Source organism: Dromiciops gliroides, chromosome 1 (genome assembly GCF_019393635.1).
Source record: "Dromiciops gliroides isolate mDroGli1 chromosome 1, mDroGli1.pri, whole genome shotgun sequence".
Taxonomy (NCBI): domain Eukaryota; kingdom Metazoa; phylum Chordata; class Mammalia; order Microbiotheria; family Microbiotheriidae; genus Dromiciops; species Dromiciops gliroides.
Window position 1 is genome coordinate 586511081 of NC_057861.1, and position 26442 is coordinate 586537522.

At 39.2% G+C, this 26442-nt stretch overlaps 1 pseudogene; it reads right to left on the reverse strand.

The window, feature by feature from the left end:
- Positions 1-26097, reverse strand: part of LOC122752243 — a 48255-nt pseudogene extending 22158 nt beyond the window's left edge.
- Positions 26098-26442: the final 345 nt, after the last annotated feature.

Consider the following 26442-nt stretch of genomic DNA (forward strand, 5'->3'; position numbering starts at 1 on the left):
GAGTGTAAGCCCTATTTGAAAAGCTACCATAGCTACTGTCACTGTCTCTTTAAATTAAAAAGACAGGGATGCTTAGAGAGTAAGGGCTGTGTGAATTCCATATTACAAAGACCAATCAAAATCAGTGCATTAAGGTCTGAGAAAGAGAATATCATTAGGTAAGAGTGAGTGCATAGTGCCTTGATAGATAACAAAATAGGCAGTCAGCAACTCCTACAGAAACTACTAGGCTTTGCAGAGTTGGCAGTATCTGTTTTCTGTGTAATGGAAAGCACGAAGCTCCCATCAGCCAAGAGCTCGGATGCAGATTTGAGGCCCATATCACCCTAGAGAATCACAGAATAATTCATTCTATGAAAATGAAAGACCAAGAGAACAAATGTCACAGGGGAAATTGGTTGTTGGTGGGGGTCCTTAGGTATTCCTCTTTAAAGAATTATACCCTCTCACACACAAATCCAATGAGAATAAAATAATAGTTTATTTAGGGGCTAGGGAAAGGAAATCAAGAGAGAGAAATCCTACCTAGGACTTCTCATGGGGAGAAGGCACAGCACAGAGGTGTGGCTCTGAGATACCTATCTCTTTAAGCAGGAGACAGGCAGGTACTTTTATAGAGGACTGATGGGGGTGATCATCTGACTGTGGAAAGTTCCCTTATTGGGGGAGGACCATCCCCCACTGGTGATGGCTGGGGGAGTTGGGTGAGGGGTGGCTTCGGATCTCTCAAGCCATCTCTCTCCTCACAAAGGCAGAAGTCACACCTAATCTTATCTCCCCAGGGGTGGGGGAGACTGGAATGAAGGTTGATGGTCCCGGAGCTAGCTCAGTCCTGATCCCAGTGCCACTTATCTCTTTAGGTGTGTCTGTCCTTTGGTTTAGTTTCTCAAGGAGAAAGTTCTTTGATCTCCCCTGAAAACTTCTGGGGTTTCAAGGAGAAGGTTCCCTGATCTCCTCAGACAACTTCTGGGGTAGCCTGGGCCCACATAACAGAAGTGAACTGAAAGACTTTGGTATTCAGAAAATATTGGAGAGATTTGAAACAAAAATTAAAAGAGATTCAATAACCAAAAAGAAAAACTTAAATGTGAGATAAATTCAGCTGAAGAAGAAATTGCAAAGGGACTTAGAGCAAAGGTCGAGATTTCCAAGAAATAAAACAAGCCATCAGCTGTATACAAAAGAGCTATTAAAAGGTGCTCAGAAGGAAACTACTGCAATGAAATAGCAGCTCAAGACTGTTGATGCATGGCCTGTTTCTCCTTCAGCGTAGAATTCCTGATGAATGTGTTGCTTTTAGTAAAGCAGACATTACATCTAGGAACTCAGTAACTTTGCCTAGGACTGAGTGGAGAGGAGGAAGAGCCTGGGTCAGGCCAGAGGAGGAATTTATAACCCAGAGACAGTGCCTTTCTTACCTAGAATCTTAGCTATACAGTCCCCTAGGGTAAAGAAACAAACCACAGAATTAAAAAATACTGCTAGTGTGACTGTACAAATGTAGTGATAACAATAAGTAAAAACAGAATTAGAACCATCCAACCTACAATGTGCCTAAATTATGATGTTGAAAGAGAAATGGTTATTCAGTTAGGTATAATTTCTTGTTGAATTATATATAATTTTGTTTTGTAATTTTCAGTGTGTCATATGTATCTTTGTGTGTGTGTGTGTGTGTGTGTGTGTGTGTGTGTGTGTGTGTGAGGCAATTGGGGTTAAGTGACTTGCCCAGGGTCACACAGCTAGTGTTAAGTGTCTGAGGTCTGATTTGAACTCAGGTCCTCCTGACTCCACTGCACCATCTAGCTGCCCTCATATGTATGTTATTATTCTATTTAACTATTATTATCACCATTGCTAACATTCTATTGTTTTTCTCCTTATTTAAAATATTCTGTCAAGTGGTGCTTTGCATTATGATCATTATATTGTGTTTAATGTTAATGTGGATTTGATGTACTCCCAAATGATTTTCAGGGAATTGAAATTTTTTGGCCAAGGGGCAATGTGTAACACCTTTTAAAAATTTATTTTATTTTATTTTTTCTCAATTACATAAATTTTTTAACATTTATGTTTTATAATTTTTGAGTTCCTCCCTCACTACCTTCCTTGAGAAGACAAGCACTTTGATACAGATTATAACTCTGCAGTCATGCAAAACATATTTCCATATTAGCCATTTTGCAAAAGAGAACATAGACCTAAAAAAGGGAAAGAAAACAGGAAAAATAAAGTTTAAAAAGTATGCTTTGATCTGTGTTCATACTCCATCAGTTCTTTCTCTGGAGGTGGATAGCATTTTTCATCATAGATTCTTTGGAATTGTTTTGGATCATTGTATTGCTGAGAATAACTAAATCATTCACAGTTGGTCATTGTATAATATTGTGGTTAAACAATAACTGCAATATTATACAATGAGCTCTTGGCTCTACTCACTTTACTTTGTATCAGTTCATATAAGTCTTCTCAGGTTTCCTGAAAGTATCTTGCTTGTCATTTCTTCTCTTTTTGGTGAGGCAATTGGGGTTAAGTGACTTGCTCAGGGTCACACAGCTAGTGTCAAGTATCTGAGGCTGGATTTGAACTCAGGTGCTCCTGAATCCAAGGCCGGTGCTTTATCTGCCTACCTGCCCTGCTTGTCATTTCTTATAGCACAAATAGTATTTCATCTCAATCATGTACCACAATCATTTCCCCAGTTGATGGGGATCCCATCAGTTTACAATTCTTTGCCACCACAAAAAGAGCTGCTATAAATATTTTGTACCTATAGGACCTTTTCCTTTTTCTTTGATCTCTTTGGGATATGGACCTAGTAGTGGTATTACTAGGTTAAAGGTTAAGCACAGTTTTATATCCTTCTAGGCATAGTTTCAAATTGCTCTCCAGAATTTTTCCACATCCTTTCCAGCATTTGTCATTTTCTTTTTATTTGTTTTTGTTTTTTTGCGGGGCAATGGGGGTTAAGTGACTTGCCCAGGGTCACACAGCTAGTAAGTGTCAAGTGTCTGAGGCTGGATTTGAACTCAGGTACTCCTGAATCCAGGGCAGGTGCCTTATCCACTGCGCCACCTAGCCGCCCCCTGTCATTTTCTTTTTACATCATGTTAGCCAATCTGAGAGATGTGAGTTGGTACCTCAGAGTTTCTTTAATTTGTATTTCTCTAATCAATAGTGATTCAAAGCATTTTTTCATATGACTATAGAAAACTTTGATTACTTATGAAAACTGCCTGTTCATATTCTTTAACCATTTCTTAATTAGGAACCACTCATATTCTTATAAATTTGACTAAGTTCTCTCTATATTTGAAAAATAAAGCCTTTAGAGGAGAGACTTGTTGTAATTCCCCCCCTCCCCCAGTTTCCTCCTTTCTGTCTAATATTGGATGTATAGGTTTTGATTGTGAAAAATCTTTTTCATTTAATGTAATCAAAATTATCTTTTATATCCTACAATGCTACCACCTATTTGGACATAATTCTTCCCTTAGCCATATATCTCACAGGTAAAGTATTCCATAGTCCAATAATTTGTTTATATCATCCTTTATTTCTACATCATGCCCATTTTTACCTTATCTTGATATATGGTATGAGATGTTGGTCTATTCCTAGTTTCTGCCAAACTGCTTTCCAGTTTGCCCAGCAATTTTTTTTTTCAAATAGTGAATTCTTTGGGTTTATCAAACCCTAGATTACTATGGTCATTTACTAGTGTTTATTGTGTATCTAATCCATTCCACTGATCCACCCCTCTATTTCTTAACCAATACCAGATTATTTTGATGATTACCATTTTGCAACAGTTTGAGATCTGGACACCTTCCTTCACACGTTTTTCATTAATTCTTTTGATATACTTGACCTTTTATTCTTCCAGATGAATTTTATTATTATTTTCCAGCTCTAGAAAATAATTTTGTGGTAGTCTGGTATGGCACTAGATAAGTACATTAATTTAAGTAGAATTGTCATTTATATTATATTGGCTCAGCCTACCCATGAACAATTAATATTTCTCCAATCAAAAAATCTGACTTTATTGTATGAAATGTGTTTTATAATTGTGTTCATATAATTTTTGGATATAACACCTTTTTCCAAATATGTCTCTTTTAAAGAAGCTATAATTAATCTCTCTTTAAGAGGCAGAGGAATTTGGAGAATAACAGTTTTAATTCTCTTTCTATAAAAGAGTTCTGCCATGGCAGTTTTGGAGAAACTGTTGAGAAGTTGAGAAGGAATTAATAGAGATGGTTTGAGAGAAACTGTGGAGAAAACAGAAAGAGGATGAAGAAACCCTTTCTTGAGAGATCTGCTTAAATCATATTGTGAAGGAATATTATAAATAGATACCTATGAGGAGTGAGTCTAGAGAGAGATTTTTAAGATGAATAACTTGAGAGAAACTGTGGAGAAGAAAAGAGAGAAAGAGGGTGAGGAAAAAATTCATTCTTAATAAAGGTGTTTTAACTTTTAACTAGAGCAAAGAATGAAGAGGATTCCCGAGGAGTGCCTTTGCTTGGTATTTTGAGTAAACTGAATGGTGAACCATGGACTTTCACCATTTCCTTAAAAAAGCGTAATCAATGTAAAGCATTGCCCACAAGGATCCCTACCATCAAGTGAGTAATAAATCAAGGAGACAGAGGGTCACAAAAGGCTATCTCCATTTTCATGGAAGATGTCCTGCAAGAGGGATGAAGGAGAGATGCCCCATAGGTGGTGAGATTCTCTAGATACTTCTTTTGTGGAAGATGGGTTGGTGAACTTGCCTATGACTATTGAGCACATCACCATCCCTCTAATGAACCAGGTTTGCAAACTCAATATCTTCTTTTACTCCTCACTTTCATTAATCCTACATTTGCCAGATCTTGTCATTTCTACCTTCACAACATTTTCCATTAACATCCCTTCTCTCCATTCACACAGTCACCACCCTAATTCAAACCCTCATCCATCTCATCTGTAATATGGCAGTACCTTCCTCATTTCCCCCTCTGCTTGAAATCTCTCCCTAGTGCAATCTATCTTCCATATAGTAACAAAAGCTGATGGCAAAACTTCTGTACCACTGAAAAAGAGGGTATTTGAACAGGTCATACCACCACTGCCACTATTTATTTATATGTATATATATGTATGTGTGTATGTACACACATGTATGTACATTGCATGTTATGTGTGTATATGTATATATGTACACGAGTGTCTCGTATATTACATGATATATATCACACATATGATATCAATAAAATATTATAAATATTTTAAGTTCTTCAAAACATGATACTTTTCTACCTTTAGTCTTTATACACACACATATGAGACATTCTCTATATATTCATATATATACATTCACACACATATAAACACATGTATGTGTGTATATATGTGAAAGACATATATATATAAAAGACATTCTTTCTCTCTCTCTCTCTGTGTATATATATATGTATATATGTGTGTATATATATATATATATATGTGTGTGTGTGAAAGACAATAAACTCCAGTAGTTTCCTCTTCTTACACATTATTCCTCTCCATGTATCCTACAATCCACCTGTACTGGTTTACCTGCTGATTCTCACACATGGTGCTCTATCTCCCATCTCCAAGCCTTTGTACTGATTGTTGCCCACACCTGGAAAGCCCTCTCCTCACCCATTTCTTGGAATCTCTGGTTTCCTTCAGTACTTAGCTCATGTACTACCTTCTGCAGGAGGCATTTCTTAGTCCCCACAACTATTAATGCCTCTCTTCCAAAGTTGACTTGTGTCTGCTTTGTATATATTATTTTAATTGCATTGTTTAAATACTATTTTTAATACTTTAAAATAATTATATTATCTAAGTATCACTTTAAATCTATAGATAGATGTATAAATAGATATATTCCTCATTTTAATGTAAGATCCTCAAGGACAGGGCCTATTTCCATTTTTTCTTTATATGTTCAGGGCTTAGCACAATACTATATATTTAATAAGTGCTGGTTTATACGTTGTTTGCATTAAGTCCCAGGACTCTATTCAAGAGAACTTGTTTTGACAAGCCACACAGGAAAAACTAAATAGATGAAAAATTCTTTGTTTTGTTTGTTTTTGCAGGGCAATAAGGGTTAAGTGACTTGCTCAGGGTCACACAGCTAGTAAGTGTCAAGTGTCCGAGGCTGGATTTGAACTCAGGTCCTCCTAAATCCAGGGCTGGTACTTTATCCACTGCACCACCTAGCTGCCCCTAATTATTTCCTTTTTATCCTGTATGTAGCTTGCTTTGTAGCTATTTGTTTATATATTGTCTCCCTGATTAGATTGTAAGCCTCTTGAGGGCAAGGACTGTCTTTTGCTTCTTTTTGTATCCCCAATGCTTAGCACAGTACCCAGCAGATAGTTGACCCATAATTTTTTGTGTGTATATGTGAGGCAATTGGGGTTAAGTGACTTGACCAGGGTCACACAGCTAGTAAGTGTCAAATATCTGAGGTTGGATTTGAACTCAGGTCCTTCTGAATTGAGGGCCAGTGCTTTATCCACTGCGCCACCTAGCTGCTCCCTGAAAAATGTTTTTTACCTAGCTATGACAAACAGATAAATCGGTAGCCCTTTGAATTAGTCCATCAGCACATAGATATGGGACAGGAACTACATATGGCCCCTGAATTTGACTTAAAATTGAATAGGAAGCAGTAAGGTACAGTGAAAGGAATGATGGATTTGGGGTCAAAAGATCTTGGTTCAATGCCTTACACATAGTAGGTACTCAATTGACATTTGCTGAATTCAACTGAATAGGTCCAGCTTCCTATTCCCTGACACCCTCCCCCCCCACCCCATACACACACGCACACACAGACAAATATACACACACTAGTCACACAGCAGGACCCTTCTTAGTTGGGTATTTAACTGTCTCAAGGAGGAAACAGTGACTCCTTTGAAGAGGGTTACAAATCAACAGTTACCCTGTCCAGAACCAACGGGATCCTGAAGGACCAAAATGCCAGCAAGAAAATGTTCTCTGATTATGTTTCCCTGCAACAAAACATCACTTTACATTGAGGCCCATTACAATGAAGTCCCATAGGAAGATGCCAGGGCCCCAGGGCTCATGGGCAGAAGAGGGAACCATTCCCTTTGAAGTGGTCCCAGCTGCAAAGAAAAATGGCCCGTTCTAGAAAAGCCTTTCATCAGCTGAGCATTTTTTTCTTCCTTGGATCAATGCCAGTTTTCTTGCTGACAAGGAGGCCTGTGGCCAAGGCCCAGTACTCAATCAATCTGGGAATATCGTGAAGCAGCAACGTGCATTAGAAAGGCAGTCTTGGGTTAAAAGGATTCCTATCTGAGCCCCCTGAGAACAGGCAGCAGTCAGGTCTCAGTGAGGCAACTAGCAACTTCAAGGCACAACAAATGCCCAGCAACTCAGAGCCAAGGATTATTTCTTCTTTACCAATACAATTCACCTGAATAGGTGTTGCCTCAGACAAACTGAGACCTGGGATAGATTTTAGCCTAAAATGGCCAAGGTCTCCCACTGCATATGGGGCCATTGTCAGCCATAGTGACCCATGTCTTTGCACTGGACTTGGATGACTAGAGGAGAGAGTGAGGATGGTGACTGCACAGTCCTGCCTCACTTAAATCCAATTCACTTGCAAGTCAAGACATCACCCTCCTGATGTCATCGGTCCTCTTCGAGGATGAAGGATGAACGACAAACATTTCTTTGACATAAGCATCTCTGGATACCACTTAGTAGGTGATCAACAAATATATGCTGAGTGAATGAATAAATGAAATTCTGGGGAATTAAATGAAATGAAAACTGGGGAAGAAGCTATTTCCTACCCCCTATATCAAACTTAGGTCCCTGACACACCCTTATCTAGTTTAAGCTCCTCTTAAAGTAAACATCTATTTTAGTGCCAGTAAATATCATGGAAGATCTCTTTTTTGGATTGTTGGGATGCTACCAACTAGTTTGTTGACCAAAACATATGGTCGGGTTTTCTTTTCTTTTGTGTGTCTGGTTTTTTTAAATCTGGCAAAGACCCCATGGATATAGTCAAAGAGAGAAAGGAAGGAGGGAGTGGCAAAGGGGATAAGGGGGGAAGGAGATGAGGTGGTAATAAACTTTAGGTGCCACAAATCCTCTTAAGAGTATAGGGATGGGGGCAACTAGGTGGCGAAGTGGATAAAGCACTGGCCTTGGATTCAGGAGGACCTGAGTTCAAATCTGACCTCAGACACTTGACACGTACCAGCTGTGTGACCTTGGGCAAGTCACTTAACCCTCATTGCCCCACAAAAATTACCAAACCCCCCAGCCCAAAACCCACAGAGTATAGGGATAGCCTTACTCATACACAGCTGGCTTCAAAACCCAAGTACCACATGCACTCCCAACCGCAGACCTTCCCCACACCAAGTAAATAAAATCTATTTCCCCACCTGCTTTTGCTCCCCATCATCCCATTCCCTGTGGTCATCTTCCCTGCCCTCCCTCCTACAACAGCCTCAGCTAATGCTGTCCAGTCAGCTCACCTGCGGTCATGTTTTCCTCTCTGAGCTCTAATTAAGGAAGCTGGGGCTCCCACTCTGGGCTTCCAGCCCCATGGATTGGTCACTAGTAATCAGACAGGCCAAGTGCACAACCCACCAGGCCCCTGACAGCTAGAGATTCCTCTGGCTCTACTTTTCATTTTTTAAAGGCCACCACCACATGAGTCCCAGGTTTCAGAGCTATGCTGTGGACTCTCATATCACCTTAAGATGAAATCGGTTCTGAAAACAAACAACGGAGGAACTGAGAAATATTTGGAAAGATAAATGGTCTTGCTGGATAAAAAAGCAGAATCAATTCGGCCTCATCTTGCTTTGCCCTCCCACCTCCATTTATAGCCCATACCTTTTAAAACTAGCTCTACTCCCAGGTGGAAAACAGCATTTTGGACTCAGGTTATTTCAAAGAATGAGGGCTTAGGGAGTCATTTCTTCTATGGAGCCCTTGTGGAGCATTACATTCCTTTCCTTCACCCTGTGGTCACCTGGATCTAATGAAGGTTGGAGGACCAGAATGAGGCAAAAGAGATTTTAGCCTATTCTGATGTCCCACACTTGTCCAGACAAACAAACACTTACAACACCTGACCCTTTAATGTTGGGCTAAAATGGGACTTTTTTCGCCATTTTGGGGTGTCACTTGACCCCAATCCTAACCAGTCTGGTGAACCCCCTCAGAATTATATTTGTAAATGCATAAGAAAAATACACAGGACCAAAAAGGAAAGCAAGTAAATTAAATACTGTGAACAAAATATTTTTAAAATTTCATGATTCTATGGGGAAGCTAGGTGGTGCAGTGGATAGAGCACCAGCCCTGGATTCAGGAGGACCTGAGTTCAAATCCGGACTCAGACACTTAACACTTACTAGCTGTGTGACCCTGGGCAAGTCACTTAACCCCAGTTGCCTCAGCAACCCCCCCCAAAAAAAACCCCAAAACTAAACCAAAAACAAAATTTCATGATTCTGAGCTAAAAGGGGAAAAAAAATGTGATGGTTAGAGCTAGGAGGAAGGACTAGAACTATGTTCACTGCACTAGATCTGTCCTGTGGTATTCCTAGGATAAGATGATATATTATAGGAGGCAGCACAATGCAGGAAAGAGTACTCAATTTGGAGTCGGAAGATCTAGGTTCAAATCATAGCTTTGTCACTTCCTGCCTGTGTAACTTTAGACAAGTAATTTGAAGTCAAATTTGAACTCAGGTTCTCCTGACTCCAGAGTCCTATCCACTGCACCACCTAGCTGCCGAGGCAAGTCATTTAACCTCCTTAGGCCCATTTATAAAATGAGGTTGCTAGGTGAGATGATCTCCAAGGTCCCTCCCTAGCTTTTAATTTTAAGGTCCTTTGGGCCACGTGACAACTTCCTAGTGACTAGGTCTAGGAAAGAGAAGCATGAAAAGGATTTAAACTCTCAGAAATCATTCTCAGCCTAGCCAGCTCCCAAATTACTGGTTGACTTGGGCCCTTTTATCTTCATTTAACAACCTTCTTCCCACCTATCAAATGGGCTAGCTTCCCATTGCCCCTTCACACAAGAAATAAAACATTTGGAGCCCCATGGACAATCTTCAGATGTGAGAGCCTAGGGAAGATAGTCACTAATGCTTCTTACAGTTAAAATTTCTCTTTATAGAGAGGAACAACTGAAAAAGCAATAACAAGATTTTCTCTTTCTCCTCAAGTACTAAGAGAGGGAAATCTAAAAATATCCCCGCAGAAAACCACTTTATAATCTCCAAACATTTGCAGGCATCAGCCTCTCTCTTTGGCCATTAACTCTCCCACAAGCCAATCTTCTGTTCTTTTTTTTTTTTTTTTTTTTTTTTTTTTTTAGTGAGGCAATTGGGGTTAAGTGACTTGCCTAGGGTCACACAGCTAGTAAGTGTTAAGTGTCTGAGGCCGGATTTGAACTCAGGTACTCCTGACTCCAGGGCCGGTGCTCTATCCACTGTGCCACCTAGCTGCCCCTCAATCTTCTGTTCTTAACAATTATTTGCTTCATGCACCGTATTGGTTTTAGCAACCATACCTAATGACCACCTTTCCTTTTCTTCCTTTCATGTTATTCCAAAATGGGAGAGGACAGAGCTACTGGGTCCTTCACTTGGAGAAACTCTTCAGGGGTCAAATTTTTCCCTCCGGTCTTACTTGAATGTTCCCCAAGCTCCTAAGGCCTTGAATAATTTGGCTCAGTATGACCTCTTCCTCAATGACTACTTCATCTAGTCTGAGTCAGTTTTTCACCTTTTATATCCACTGCATCTTTCACTGAGGTTGATTTCTACTCTCTGAAAAATAATGGGGAGGAAATACTACAGGCTTATTGTGAACACAAAATCCAGCTCAGAGACTGAGGAAATGTGACGTGTACAAATGAACACTGGTAGAAAGAGGCACTGTGAGAAATGAGTCACATATGCAATACGTCCCACCTCGGCCCTAAATGCTCCCATTTTTAGAAAATACTGCTGTGAGGTTTCAATATTAGGTTTGAGGTTGTGTGGCTAACCTTACAGAGGTTAACTAAACTCTCAGAGCTCTGGAAAGCTGCCACTAGGTGAATCTCAGTGTCCATTTCTGCTCATACAAACCCAACAATGTGGCTGATTGAAAGAAGCAGGTATATAATAAACAGTTCACTCATTTTTTCCCTTGGAAAATGAACTAAAAAAAAAAAACAACCTAACAGTAAATGTGCTGTTTGAAATTGTATTATCTCTAAGAGGGGTATCCCATACAGCTCAACACCAATTAATATAACTAACAAGAAACATGCTTTATGCTCTGATACACCTATCAGGTCAGAACACTTCTTTGATTGAGCTGAGAAATCAATCAATCAATCAGTCCAAGGCATAAAGTAGATGTGAGCAATTCCTAGACACCTCTATTGAATCAATCAGTATACCAAGTGTGTAAAGTAGGTGCGAATATGTCTTTGATCAGTTTGGGAAGAGTGAAGTGCTTTGGGCCATTGAATGAAATAAGATGATGTTACAGAGAACGTGTATTGGGATTGGTTGAAAAAATTAGACACATCTCTGATTCTTTGTATAGGCATACCTGAGAGATTATACGGGTTTGGTTCCAGATCACCACAATAAAGTGAGCCATATGGATTTTTTTGGTGTATTTATGCTATACTGTAGTCTATTAAGTGTGCAATGGTTTTATGTCTAAAAACTATGAACATAATTTAATTAAAAATACTTTTTTGCTAAAAAAAATGCTAACCATCACCTAAGCCTTCAGAGAGTTATAATCTTTTTTCAGGGTCTTACCTACATGTTGATGGCTGCTAACTGATCAGGGCAGCAGTTGCTGAAGGTTGGGGTGGCTGTGACAGTTTCTTAAAATAAGACAGCAATGAAGTCTGTCCTATTGATTGACTCTTTCTTTCACTTGAAAAGTTAGAAGCCATTTTAGGGTTGTTAATTGGCCTAATTTCAGTATTGTTATGTCTCAGGGAATAGAGAGGCCAAAGGAGATAGGCAGACAGACAGACAGACAGACAGACAGGACAGCTGGTGGGTAGAGCAGTCAAAACACACACATTTATCAATTAAGTTCACCACCTTATATGGGCAGGGTTTGTGGTACCTCAAAACAATTACATTATTAGCATCAAAGATCATTGATCACAGATCACCCTGACAGATATGATAAAAGTTTGAAATATTTTTAGAATGAGCTAAATGTGACACAAAGATATGATGTAAGTACATTGCTGTTGAATAAATGGCACTGATAGACTTGCTTGATGCAGGGTTGCCACAAACCTTCAATTTGTAAAAACAAAAAACAAACCCCCCCCCCCCAAACCTGCGATATCTGTAAAGCAGAATAAAGTGACGTGCAATAAAACAAGGTGTGCCTGTATACCAGCAAAGAGATTCTAGTAGAAGTCAGCCAAACTTTGGGAATGCTTTTGGGAAGTGGACCCTTGAACTTCTACTAGAGTGCAGAAAGAGTAGGAATAAGCCCAAAGGGAGTTTCATCCTCCCCTTCTTCTACCTCCCTCTCCATCATCTCCCCCACCCCCACTCCACTGATTAGACCAGTCACAAAAACATATCCAGCTTGGAGAGGAGAGAGGACAAAGTAGACACAGGTAGGAAGAATGGCTTTAGGAGTGTGATTTCTTTAAAGCAGAGAGAAATCTAGCTATTTCTTTCTACAGAGGCATAAACCCTAGGAGCCCATGAGTACTCCAGAAAGGGAAGAAAGGACTTCCAATTATCAGAAGCTGTGTGAGCTTATCCTGTGGACATTTGAGCTCTCTGAATTTGAGCCCCCTCTGCCAAGTGATGCTGTACGTGCAAGAGGAGAGTGTGCCCTTGGCGTGGGAGATGTCTTGTACTAAATGTTTTTATTATACTACTTTAGTAAATATCTCTTTGTAAAAGCCAATGGAGATCAACCACTAAATTAATATTGGGGAGCGTACAGAATACAGGCATATGCATGACAGGGTTAGAAACCAACCCCAACATTCTTTTAGAGATAGCCCTAGAAGAACAACGTACACACAGTAACAGTAACATTGTATGATGATCAATTGTGATAGACTTGGCTCTTCTCAGACAATTCCAAAGAACTCATGATGGAAAATGTTCTCCACATCCAGAAAAAAGAACTGTAGATTCTGAATGCAGATTGAACCATACTGTTTCTACTTTTTGGCTGTTTTTTTTTTTCTTTTTTGAGGTTTTCCCCTTGTGTTCTGATTCTTCTTTCACAATATGACTAATGCAGAAATATGTTTAATGTGATTGTACATATATAACCTATATCAGATTACTTTTTGTCTTGGGAAGTGGGAAAGGAAGGGAGGGAGGGAGAAAAATTTGGAACTAAAAATCTTATGAAAACAAAAGTGGAAAACTATCTTTACATGTAACTGGAAAATAATAAAATACTTTTATGATAAAAAAATAGAGATAGTCCTAGAACCCCTGGGGATGGAGAAGTAACCAACTGCCCTCTGGGGACCCAGCCCATCCTTGGAAGCAGAAGTTGAAGAAGTAGCCTTGGAGGAGGGCACCATACACATATATAGCATATTGATTTAATATACATTTTGAAATAAATTAAAAGTAAATATACTGTTTTAAATATCTAATTTCTTTTTGATAAACATTTTTATTTCAAGTTTTGAGTTCCAAATTCTATCCCTCTTACCCTCCTTGCTTTCCTCACTTCCTGAGATGATAAGCAGATATAGGTTAAACATGTGCAATTATGTAAAACATTACCATATTAGTTATTTTGTATAAGAAAATGCAAACAAAAGAAAAAATGAAAGAAAGTGAAAGATAGTATGCTTCAGTCTGTGTTCAGTCAATATCAGTTCTTTCTTTGGAGGTAGATAGTATGCTTCATCATTAGTCCTTTGGCATTGTCTTGGATCATTGTATTGCTGAAAGTAAAATCATTCCCAGTTCTTTATCAAACAATATTGCTGACACTATGTACTTGTTCTGCTCAATTCACTATACATCAGTTCATATAAATCTTTCCAGGCCTTTCTGAAATCATCTTGTTTGTCATTTCTTATAGTAGTAGTAGTAGTAGTAGTAGGCCTCCACCAGGCATGGACAACCATGGATCAGTGCCTTAAAGAGCCACAGGCCACAGTGTGGCTGTGCAGTCTGATACGGGAGTCACAACTCCTGAGTGACTTATAACCGGTAACTGCTGCATCCCTCGTTGTATCTACCCCATGAGGAGTAGCTGGAGTGTCCTCTCCAGGGCGCTGGCCTGGGCAGATCAATATGGAAAACAAGCTGTTGCCCATGCAGCAGGTTTTCCTTCTCCTCGACATTTGTGGATCCAAAGGAGAGGCAGAGTCAATACAGTTTGGCACCAGTGCCACCGCAGGAGTTGCCAGAAGGATGTGATGTTCAACATCCAACTGCCTAAGGGACTCTGACTCCTGATTTTTCCTCGGGGTTAACTCCCGAAGTCTTTCCCATATATGGGTATAGCCACAAGGCAGTGGAGGTTTAAAATCAGGGTTTCCTTCCCCTAGGCGGTCGCCTGCCAAGGCTAACAAACCCCGCTTGCCCGAAGCAATTGGTTTTTTTTGTTTGTTTGTTTTTTAGTGAGGCAATTGGGGTTAAGTGACTTGCCCAGGGTCACACAGCTAGTAAGTGTTAAGTGTCTGAGGTCGGATTTGAACTCAGGTACTCCCGACTCCAGGGCTGGTGCTCTATCCACTGCGCCACCTAGCTGCCCCCCGAAGCAATTGGTTTTAAGGCACCAGTGACTTGCCTTCGCCCCTTCTCCTGTTAGTGGAAACAGTTCCACCATGAGAAGGCCAGGAGTTGGGCTTCGGTTGTCAGAGGCTATTTGAGACGCATGCTATTGGAGCATTTTATAGAGAGTGGGAGCTTATCCCCACTTCCACCCCGGCATGACAAACCTTTCTTATAGCACAATAATATTCCATTACAATTGTGTACCACAGGGGGCAGCTGGGTGGCACAGTGGATAAAGCACTGGCCCTGGATTCAGGAGGACCTGAGTTCAAATCTGAACTCAGACACTTAACACTTACTAGCTGTGTGACCCTGGGCAAGTCACTTAACCCTCATTGCCCTGCAAAACAACAACAACAACAACAACAACAAAAATCAATTGTGTACCACAACTTGTTTAGCCATTCCCCAACTGATAGGCATTCCTTTGATTTCCAATTCTTAGCCACCACAAAAAGAGATGCTATAAATATTTTTGTACAAATAGTTCTTTTTCTCTTTTGGGGATGTCTTTGGGATATAAGCCTAGCAGTGGTATTGCTGGATCAAAGAAAGGGTATGTACTATTTTATAGCCCTTTGGACACAGTTCCAAATTGCCCCCCAAAATGGTTGGATCAGTTCACAACTCTACCAGTGGATTAATTTTCCCACATTCCCTCCAACATCCAACATTTTTCTTTTTCTTATATTTACCACTCTGATAGGTGTGAGGTAGTACCTCAGAGTTGTTTTAATTTGCATTTCTTTGATCAATAGTGTAAATGTCTAATTTGTAAAGATAAATGTGATGCACTAGAAAAAACAACTGCCTAAGTATGTCAACTCTCACTTAAAGCTATGAAGAAATTCATTGGTTGTATCTCCTCTATGAGGTTGAACCATGACTTGATGGCCTTACTAAGTGCTCTTGCTTCTACTGTCTAGCAGCTTATCAAAGTAAAAGTGTTCATTGCTTCCTTATTGTTATCTTTCCCTAACCTTTTATCAATGAACTATACTGCCCTCCTTATCTACTTGTTTCAGTTTTTCCATGTGAAAGCTCTACTAAGCCTTCTCAGTTGTAAGTTTTTACAAATTCATGATTAGAAGAAAAGGGTTCTAACATGGAGGCACATACAAATGACTGAGAAGTGAGCTGTTCTTTCTTCCTTCCTTCCATCTTTCCTTCCTTCCTTCTTTCCTTTTGTCCTTTCTTTTTCTGCTCCTTCCCTCTCTCTTCCTCCCTCTTCCTCCCTTCCTCTCTCTCTTCCTTTTTTTTCTTTAACTTGCAATTTAAGAAAATGTCCAAATTAGCTTTCTTTTCAATATTTAGAATTTTATTTTCCCAAATTACATGTAAAATACAAATTTTGACATCAATTTTTTAAAACTTTGTGTTCCAAATTCTCTTCCTCTCCCCTCCCAAGAACTCAAGCAATTCAATATAAGCTATACATGAGCAGTCATGCAAAACATTTCCACATTAGCCAGGTTGTGAAAGAAAACAAAGACAAAATTTCAGATAAAGAAACTAACAAAAAAATTATGCTTCAATCTGTATTCAGATACCATCAGTTCTCTCTCTGTAGATGGATTGCATTTTTCTTAAGATCTTCAGAATTGTATTAGATCATTGCATTGCTGAAAATAACCAAGTCATTTACAGCAGATCATCTTACAATATTGCTGTTATTTTTTATACAGTACATTTCACTTTGCATCAGCTCATGTAGGTCTTTCCAGGTTTTTCTGATAGCATCCTGCTCATCATTTTTTTTTAGTAAACTACATTTATATAGTACTGTAAGGGGCTAAAATTCTAGCTAGTCTGTCTAAAAATATCTAATGAGTGGTCGCCAATAAATTATAAGCTTTAGTAAGAGTTTATACTTTTTAAACATTTATTAAGGAGAATAAGAATTTGGTGAAGAGAGAAAGAGGCCTAGATTCAGCTAAACATCACTCAGGACAGGACAGGTGTGGCCCATCCCAATCAGTCTGCCAATTTTCAATAATCTTACCACATTCCACCCTTTGTTTCTTTGAGGAACAAGGGGTGTTTCCTTGACGAAACAGTACTTTAAAGAGAGATTTCCTTATAATAAACCCATGAGGTTGATTATTGCAACAACAATAATAGATAACATTTATATAGTACCTTATACCTGTCAAAGAATTTTCTGCACAATAGCCCAACAAAGTAAGTACCATATGTTTTGTCATCATCAGTCATCATAAATCATCATCCATTAATTCTCTTCCTCCTCCTTAATCAATCCTCACCATCCTCCTCAATCCTCATCTTCATCAATCAATCCTTCTCCTCATCATTCAGTCCTCATCAATAAATCTTCATCAATAAATCCTCATCTTCATCCAATTCTTTCTTTTTCTAAGATTCAATTTCCCCTCCTTTCTGATGAATGCTTTATTCCCTTTTTACAACTGGACTCTGCTGGGCAATTTCTTTTTTTTTTTTTAAATTTCTTTTTTTTTTTTTTTTTTTTGCGGGGCAATGGGGGTTGTGACTTGCCCAGGGTCACACAGCTAGTAAGTGTCAAGTGTCTGAGGCTGTATTTGAACTCAGGAACTCCTGAATCCAGGGCCGGTGCTTTATCCACTGCACCACCTAGCTGCCCCCTGGGTAATTTCTTAACAGAGGCTTTGTAAAGGGGCTAAACTTTTGGTGAACATGTTGAAAATAATTTCACAGAATCTCACCTTCATCCCCACTTTACGATAGTTTAAGTGAAAACACTGCTTTATAAAGTTAGAAATGCTGTTGAAACTTTTATAAATTTTTAAAAATTCAATTTTTATATATCATAATGAATTAATATAAAATAAAGGATAAAATGCCCAATCTGATAGAAATAGGATATTTTTTTCTGATAAATTTCTAAGGAGAAATTGTCAATTTCTTTGCATTTCTCCAAAATTTCTTTTTTTTGTTTTTGCCTTCGTCATGCCTTCTCCCTGTGGCCCTCTTTTCAAATTGGTGAGTCTCTGGCTTGAACATCATTTCTTCAGCCACCCAGAACAGGCACACCTTACTTTTGGCTCTCTTCCTCTCTCTCCAGAATCTTCTACCTCCTCATCAGAAGCCATCTCCCTATGGGGAGAACCTTCCTTCAAAACTTCCCCACTTTCCATTTCCCATTTATGTATTAACTAAACCAATGGTGTCAAGGGGGCCACTAAACTATATATAAGAATCCCTGTAGGTTACATATTGACTTAGAAAAACACATAGTAACCTTCTTGTTGTTCAGTCATTTTAGGCATGTCTTCAAGGCCGCATTTGGGGTTTTCTGGGCAAAGATACTGGAGTGGTTTGTTATTTCCTTCTCTAGCTCATTTTACAGGTGAGGAAATGGAGGCAAACTGGGTTAAATGACTTGCTCAGTGTCACACAGCTAGTAAGTACATGAGGCCATATTTGAACTCAGATCCTCTTGACTCCAGGCCCAGTGCTCTATCCACTGTACCACCTAGCTGCCATATTAATCTAATCTGTGTTCTATTGTATTTTTATTTATTTTTTTAAACATTTCTCAATTATATATATATATATATATATATATATGTATATATTTAGTGAGGCAATTGGGGTTAAGTGACTTGCCCAGGGTCACACAGCTAGTAAGTGTTAAGTGTCTGAGGCCAGACTTGAACTCGGGTACTCCCGAATCCAGGGCTAGTGCTTTATCCACTGCACCACCTAGCCGCCCCTCCAATTATATTTTAATGTGGTTCTGGTCAGAGACAATGCCCCTGAGCCCCCTGTTTGTCCCCTCTGGTTTAAACCCATTAAAATGTAAGGTCCTTGAGGGTAGCTCTGTGGTTTTTCCTGATATTTGGATTTCCATTTCTTAGCACTGTCATTGCTAGTATATACTAAGTGCTTAATAAATGTTCATTCTATCTGTCTTTCTTCCTGGTCATAGTTCATTGTGTTGTAATTATGGGATTTCACTGTATTTAAGATGATTTAAAAAATTCATGTCCCTGTGTGTGAAATGATCTAACTTGCCACTTTAGAAAGGAGTGAGGATAAGTGACAGTGATGACATTTTATTTTATTTTTTTGTTTTTTTGTTTTTGCGGGGCAATGGGGGTTAAGTGACTTGCCCAGGGTCACACAGCTAGTAAGTGTCAAGTGTCTGAGGCCAGATTTGAACTCAGGTACTCCTAAATCCAGGGTCGGTGCTTTATCCACTGTGCCACCTAGCTGCCCCCAGTGATGACATTTTAACCTGAGTTTAGGCATGTTTTATGAAAGGCCAAAGAAAGTCACTTACCTGTGGAAAACATGAATGATCTAGGTCTTGATACTGTCACATCAAGATAATTCTGAAGAAAACACCAGGTATAAATTTGAACACAGGCAGGAAAGATCTAATAAAGAAAACTGATCTGGTAAAAAGAGAAGTGAATGTGAATCTTATTCAAGAAGAGTTCCCCCAACCACTGTCCCATAAACCTGACAATTACCCCTCTTATAAGGACACAGCTAGGTGGCAAAGTGTGTAGGGCCTGGAGTCATGAAGACAGTTTCTTGAGTTCAAATCCACCTTCAGACTATCTGTGTGACCCTGAGAAAGTCACTTAACCCTTTTTTTCTCAGTTTCCTCATCTGTAAAATGATCTGGAGAAGGAAATGGCAAACCACTCCAGTATCTCTGCCAAGAAAACCCCAAATGGGGTCATGAAGAGTTGGACATGACTGAACAACAACAAAGAAATAAGGAGACAAATCATTAATAATGAGAGAAATGCAAATTAAAGTGATTCCAAGGTTCCACTTCACATTCATCAGATTGGCAAAGCTGACCCAAAAAAAAAAAAAAAGGGCAAACAATTGGAGGGACTGGGGGGGAAGGGGGTTTGGGTGGGGATAAGGAATATTGACACAGTGTTAGTAGATCTGTGAATTGGCTCAACCATTCTGGAAATGGCTGATACTAGTTGAAATTATTAAACAGTATATATACTTTTTGTCCCAGCTAAATTACTACTAGGCCTATACCCCAATGAGATCAAAGGAAAAAGAAAACATTATATGTGTGTGTGTGTATGAGTATCTGAAATATGTGTGTATTATATATACACATACATACATACATATATTTATAGCAGTTTGTTTTGTGTTGGCAAAAATCCCTAGAAACTAAAGGGGTGCCCACCAATTGGGTAATGGTTGAATGAATTGTGAGATATGAATGTAATGGATTCTATTATGCTGTAAGAAATTAGGAAGATAGTCAAAAAGACATGGAAAGAATTACATGAACTGTTGAAGAGTGAAGTGATGAGTAGATCCAGAAAAAAACCCAAAACAATTTATACTCTAACATCAACATTATTAAAAGAAACAATTTTGAAAAGACTTTAAAATTCTGGTTAACTAATTAATCAGTCATGATTTATTATTTCAGAGACTGGGTTAAAAAGAATGTTGCCCATCTCATGACAGAGACATGATGGACTAATAATCAGAATAAGAAACACATTTTTTTTTTGACATAGCCAATGCGGAAATTTGTTTTGTTTGACTGTGCTTTTCTTTGACTATTCTTTTCTTCCCTCTCTCCATCTCTCCTCTCCTTCCTTTCCTTTCTTCTTTTTCTCTTTCTCCCTTCCTTCCTTCTTTCCTTTCATCTTTCCTCCCTCCCTCCCTTCTTGCCTCCTTTCTTCCTTCTTTCCTTCTCTCCTTCCTTCCTTCTCCTGTGTGGAAATCCATGAACTTGACATAAGAAGCACAGTAGGAGGCATTTGCTTGAGGCTAAAAGGAGAGAAAAACTAAAAGTCTATCATTGTGATAAGATAACCTATACCAGAAGCTGGGCAAACTACGGCCCAGGGGCCAAATATACCTGGGTGCCTGTTTTTGTATGACCTAGGAGCTAAGAATAGTATTTAAATTTTTTAATGTGAAAGTGTTTAGATATAAATAAAAATAAAAAATCAAATTGTCTTTTAAAATATCATTCTTTGCTTAATGGCTATACAAAAACAGACACTGCAAAAAATTAGATCTTTGGGCTATAATTTGCAGACCCCTGATGTATACAGACTACTTAGTTGCAACACAACGGGAAGAGAAGAAAGATTCAATAGGAATGGGTGGCTGGATTAGGGGATGAGAGAAAGAGGAAGACAGCAAGCATTTATATAGCACCTACTAAGTGCCAGGCATTGTGCTAACTGCTTTATAAACATTATCTCATTTGATTTTCATGACAACCCTGAAAGGTAGGTGCTTTAATTATCTCCATTTATGATTGAGGAAACTGAGGCAAACAGAGGTTAAGTGACTTGTCTAGGGTCATACAGCTAGTAAGTCTCTGAGGCTGGATTTGCACTCCATTCTTACTGACTCCTGGTCTGGTGTTGTCACCTAGGTAGGTAGGAGGGGGGAATGAACTGAAAATTGAATAAACTGAAAAACTGAAAATTTTGATAATTGAAAAAGTAAAATAATGAAATTGTTTAAAAGAGACACACAGAGAGAAAGACCATGCTGGTCAAATCCCATTATAGTGAATTCCAAAGGAATGTTCACATTTTAATATCTCAAATCCCACTGTTATCAGAGATAGAACGGAAAGACCCATGGTCCAGGAGTTGGGTTTTCTTAATTTGCCAACAGCATTTGTGTGATCCATATCTAAGTCACTTAACCTCTTTGATTCTATAAAATTAGTGGAATGTACTAGATGAGTAAGGGGCAACATGACATGGTGAGCTGAACACTAGACTTGTAATTCAAAAATTTGGGTTCAAGTCCCAGCTCCCCTACTTCTTACTTAGCGTTGTAACTGGACAAATCACTTAACCCCTCAGAGCTTCCATCTGTTAGAAAAGAATGAAGATTAATAATCATACCTACAAGAAGAACAACAGCTCAAGAGCTAGGCCAAGTCTTGCCTCTGACAGACTTAATGTTTAAATCCCCTTAATGTCTCAGTGTCCCAGGAAACACTCTAGGACCAAGTGACAGATCAGTTAGTTACTGGTCAGCATGAGTGGGTGAAAGCTCAAGAAAGAGAGTTCTCCAGACTTGTGATGAAATTATAGGTCTGAATCAAATAGTATTGATGATGATGATATAATGATGCCTGCCAACATTTACCTTACAGAATTGTGAAGAAAGCATTTAGAAAACCATAGTGTTATATGAAGGCAAGTTAGATGATCTCTGTTTTCTTTATTCAGTAATCCTATGATTCTGTGAATATTACTTAAAATATGTGAGCCATCCATTGGAGGTTAACACATTTTGGGTATGTAAGGATTTTCATTAGAATAACCTTCTTCTTCTTTCTTCTTCTTCTTTTTTCTTCTTTCTTCTTCTTCTTCTTTCTTTCTTTCTTTCTTCTTCTTCTTCTTTTTCTTCCTCTTCTTCTCTTTCTTCTCCTCCTCCCCCTCCTTCCCCTTCCTCCTCTTCTTCCTTCTCCTCCTCTGTTTTGCTATCAACTTGGATAAATTGGGTTGTTTGCTATTTGCTAAGTGAGTTCTTTGTGGAACTGGGATTTGGTGGGAAGGAGTCAAGCCTCGGATACTGAGTTTGGGGTCTTCCTTTTCCCATTAATAAACAGCAATCAAGAGTTTATTTTGGACCTTACAATTATACCCCTTAGACTAATATTTAAGGGAGCTGGTAGATATAACTCTGGGCAGCTAGGTAGTGCAGTGGACAGAGTGCCAAACCTGGGGAGTCAGGAAGATTCATCTTCATGAATTCAAATCCGGCCTGAGACACTTATTAGCTGTGTGACCCTCAGCAAGTCATTTAATCCAATTTGCCTTAGTTTTCCTTATCTGTAAAATGAGCTGGAGAATGAATGGCAAACCAATCCAGTATCTTTGCCAAGAAAAACCCAAATGGAATCGTGGAGAGTTGGACATGACTGAAATGATGGAACAACAACATAAGATATAATTCAAGGTCCCCTCTCTCTGAGGAGAGCAGAGTCAAGGCCAGCCTCTGACGCCAAGCTCTTACTCCCCCCCTCCCCTGGGCAGGAATCAGTCTTCCTTAGAGGAAGGTGGGAAGAAAAGGTGCAAGTCCCACATGAGATTCCTCTGCTACTCGTAGGTGGACAGCCTTGTTACACTAGCTTCAGGTGCCACCTCCTCTTTGAAGCCTTCACTGATATTACTCCCCCCATGCTCCTACCCTGACCCCCACCCCAGTCATTAATTCTTTCTCCCTGTTCAAATTATCTTGCAATTACTCATCTGTTCTCATGACCTGTATGTCCCTATCCACAACAAAATGTAAGCTTTTTGAGAACAGGGGTGCTTTCATTTTTTGTCATTGTATCACTTAGCAAAGTGCTTAACAAGAGCTTGTTGAATGAATGCAGTTCATCCATCAGAACACATATCTTACACATCAACTGCAAATGGACACCTTGCTGAGCTGAGGAAGAAGAGAGAAGAAAGAAGAAAAGAAGAGGAAGAGATAGAAGAGAAAAACCCAGATTGCTTTTGGGAAATTACCTTCAGCCTTTTCTTTTGTATAGAGTTGGTACTGTAACGATTGGAATAACGCCACCTGCTGGATACTTACTGTAGAAGAGTTCTGCCCATGAAGCGAAGGTCTTTGAGGGCAAGACCAGGCATCAGGAAGTGACGCAGACTAGTGGGAGGAGGAAGGAAGAGACTGGCGCTCAGTCTCAGTCTTTTTTTTTTTTCCTTTGGACTCTGGTGGAGAGCGGAGCTAGAAATGTGCTCTCCCTTTAATAGCTAGGAATTTAGGCCTTTTTCTCTCTCTTTACCAAATTCTTATTCTCCTTAATAAATGCTTAAAAACCTAACTCTTGCTAAAGCTTATAATTTATTGGCGACCACTCATTAGATATTTTAGACAGACTAGCTAGAATTTTAGCCCTTAACAGTACTTAATAAATGTTGAATTTGATTGAATTGTGTCATTCTGGGTAAGTGATTTCTCAAGGTCCCGTCTATGGATGGAAGGAAAGAAGCATTTATTAAGCCTTTGCTTTATGCCAAACACAGTGCTTTACTGTACTTTTTCATTTGATCCTCATAACAACAGGAAGGTGCGATCATTATACCCATTTTATAGTTGAGGAAACTGAGATATACAGAGGTTAATTAACTTGCCCAGGGTTATAGTTAGGAAGTGTCTGAAGTCATATTTGAACTCAGGTCTTCCTGATTCCAGGTCCTGCTCTCTATGAACTGTATCTGCTATCTGCCTCTGTTCTAAAATCTCATTAAGCTAACCACTGTCATTATTATTAACTAGCACATTTTTTCATAGATAATAGGGCCTTCTTGCATCCAAAGTAAAAAAAAAAGTCCAAATTAGTGGGTTCCAAATTAATGAGAGTTCGTTTGTATTATTATTATTTTTTTTTTTTTCACAAGGCTGAATAAGCCACTGAATTCCATTTGGCAGACAGGCACTCTGTATGACTTAATTCTACTTCCTGGCATTAACTCATTTTCCTCTGCTATTCTTTCCCAACAAATTCCCTCAATCATCTACACTCTGTTCCTTGGAAGGAGCCCTTGTTTCTTTTCTTTCTAGTAATCTAAAACTTTTTGTTTCTCTGAACTTGACAAGTATCAACAAACACGAACATTTCCATATACAAAGTACAGAAAAAAGAGGATTTTAAACGAAACCAACAATATCTTTCAGACAGTTTAAAAAAAAAGGATACATTCATTTTGTGCATTAGTTGCAAAGCTCTCTTGCTTATCTGTGGAAGAGCCCTTGTTTCTTACTACAGTCAAATTCACCTCCTGAAATAGGCCCAGTGGCCCCTAGGAGCTATCTCTCTCCAACAAGTGTCTTCTTCCATATTCTTGCCAAAATGGCCTACAAGTTGCTTCCCAAACATTCCATCTCTAATCTCTGGCCCGGGCTATCTCCCATGCCTGGAATATGAGCCCTCCTCATCTTTGCCTCTTCAAATTTCAACTTCCTTCAAGGCTAAGCCTTTCCTGATTTTCCTATCCTGCCGGCAGACTTCAGCTTCCCCCTCTTATTACCTTGTATTTACTTTTATTTCATTTTTGTCTCCCCACATCCTCAGGGTACAGGAGAATGCAAGGCTCAGAATAGGTAGGCCCTTGATAAAACCTTGTTGAATTCAATTAAATTCTGGATTCAGGGAGACGAATGAATTCTCTCTCAAGTTTCTACCTAGGCTGTCTGACAGCTCTCTTGCCATATTTTGGTGACAGACTATCTATCTGGGGGTGATCTAGACTGCCAAGGACAGATGACTTTTAACTTTCAGGTCACTGCGACTGAGGACCAGATGAGTAACAAGCTATTGCTTACTGTTGACAGCCACTGAAAGCAGAGAGAAGAGGGCACGAGGGGCCCAGGGCCACACCTACCTGGCACCAAGGCTGAAGAGAATTCATTTTCTGACAGTACACAAAGATTGAGAAATGCAAAACAGAACATAGGTTCTGTTGTTGATGGAATAATTATTTAATCAATGACAATAGCTAACATTTCTATAGAGTGTTAAGGTTTGCACAGTGCTTTGCTCATGTGTCTGATACTTATGACCCTATTATCATTCCCATTTTATAGACGGGAACACTGAAGCTGAGAGGACTTGTTTAGGATTACACAAATAGTATGTGTCTGAGGCAGGGGTTCAAACTTAGGTCTTCCTGCCCTTAGTTTATGATAAGAGGCAGGTGATAGAATAGAAAGAATCCTGGATTGGAAGTCAGATGACTTTCTAGTTTCAAATCCCATTCCTTTTCTACCTACGTGACTGCTACTTAACTCCTCAGTCTTCTCGTTGGTAAAATGGAAGGTTGGGTTATAGCCTATAGGATCTCTTCTGTCTAAATCTAGGGTCCTATGACTTACCAGAATCTTACCTGACCGAACTTGTGTTCTCTGTTGGGACCTGTGGAGGATACAAAACATCACTCTTGCCGGGAGGGTGCTGCCATTGGTTTCTTTTTAAAACTGCTTGCTTTATACCAATGTGATTGATCCAGAAGATTAACAAATCAATGATGTAATCAATAAGCATTTAAGAGCCACCTATCTATTGTGTATGAAGTGGTCAACTAGATTAAGTCAATATCTATCTGGACCCTCTATAACTTCAAGTCAAAAGTAGACACAGGAGAGGATGGTGGAAAAAAATAGTTGGAAAATATTAGCCTAGAATGAAGAAATAAAAGGCGGCCAAAGGTTTGTAGACTAGTCAGAAGCTTGACATTCGTATCTTTTTCAAGAAAAACTCACACTCCATACCTACACGTGATCTAGATACCTGACCTGATATCTACATCCTTTTACATGCAATATAATAGATGTTTGATATGTAGCAACAACAACAACAACAACCTGCCTGCTTGTTTTGTATCATGGTCTTCATTTCTTTCCACCAGGCTGTTGTATCCTGCAGAAGTAACTCTGGGGTGCCAAGAGGTCTGATCTCTCTTCTCCCTTCCTGCCCAGATCTAAATTTGCTTATACGCAGTTGTAAACCACAGAACACCGTCCTGTTGCTGCAGTAAGACACAGAGGGGAGGCCACTGCCCTGGACTCAAAGTCAGGGGCTTAGAGTTCATTATTCTGGCTTTGCTCTGTCCTT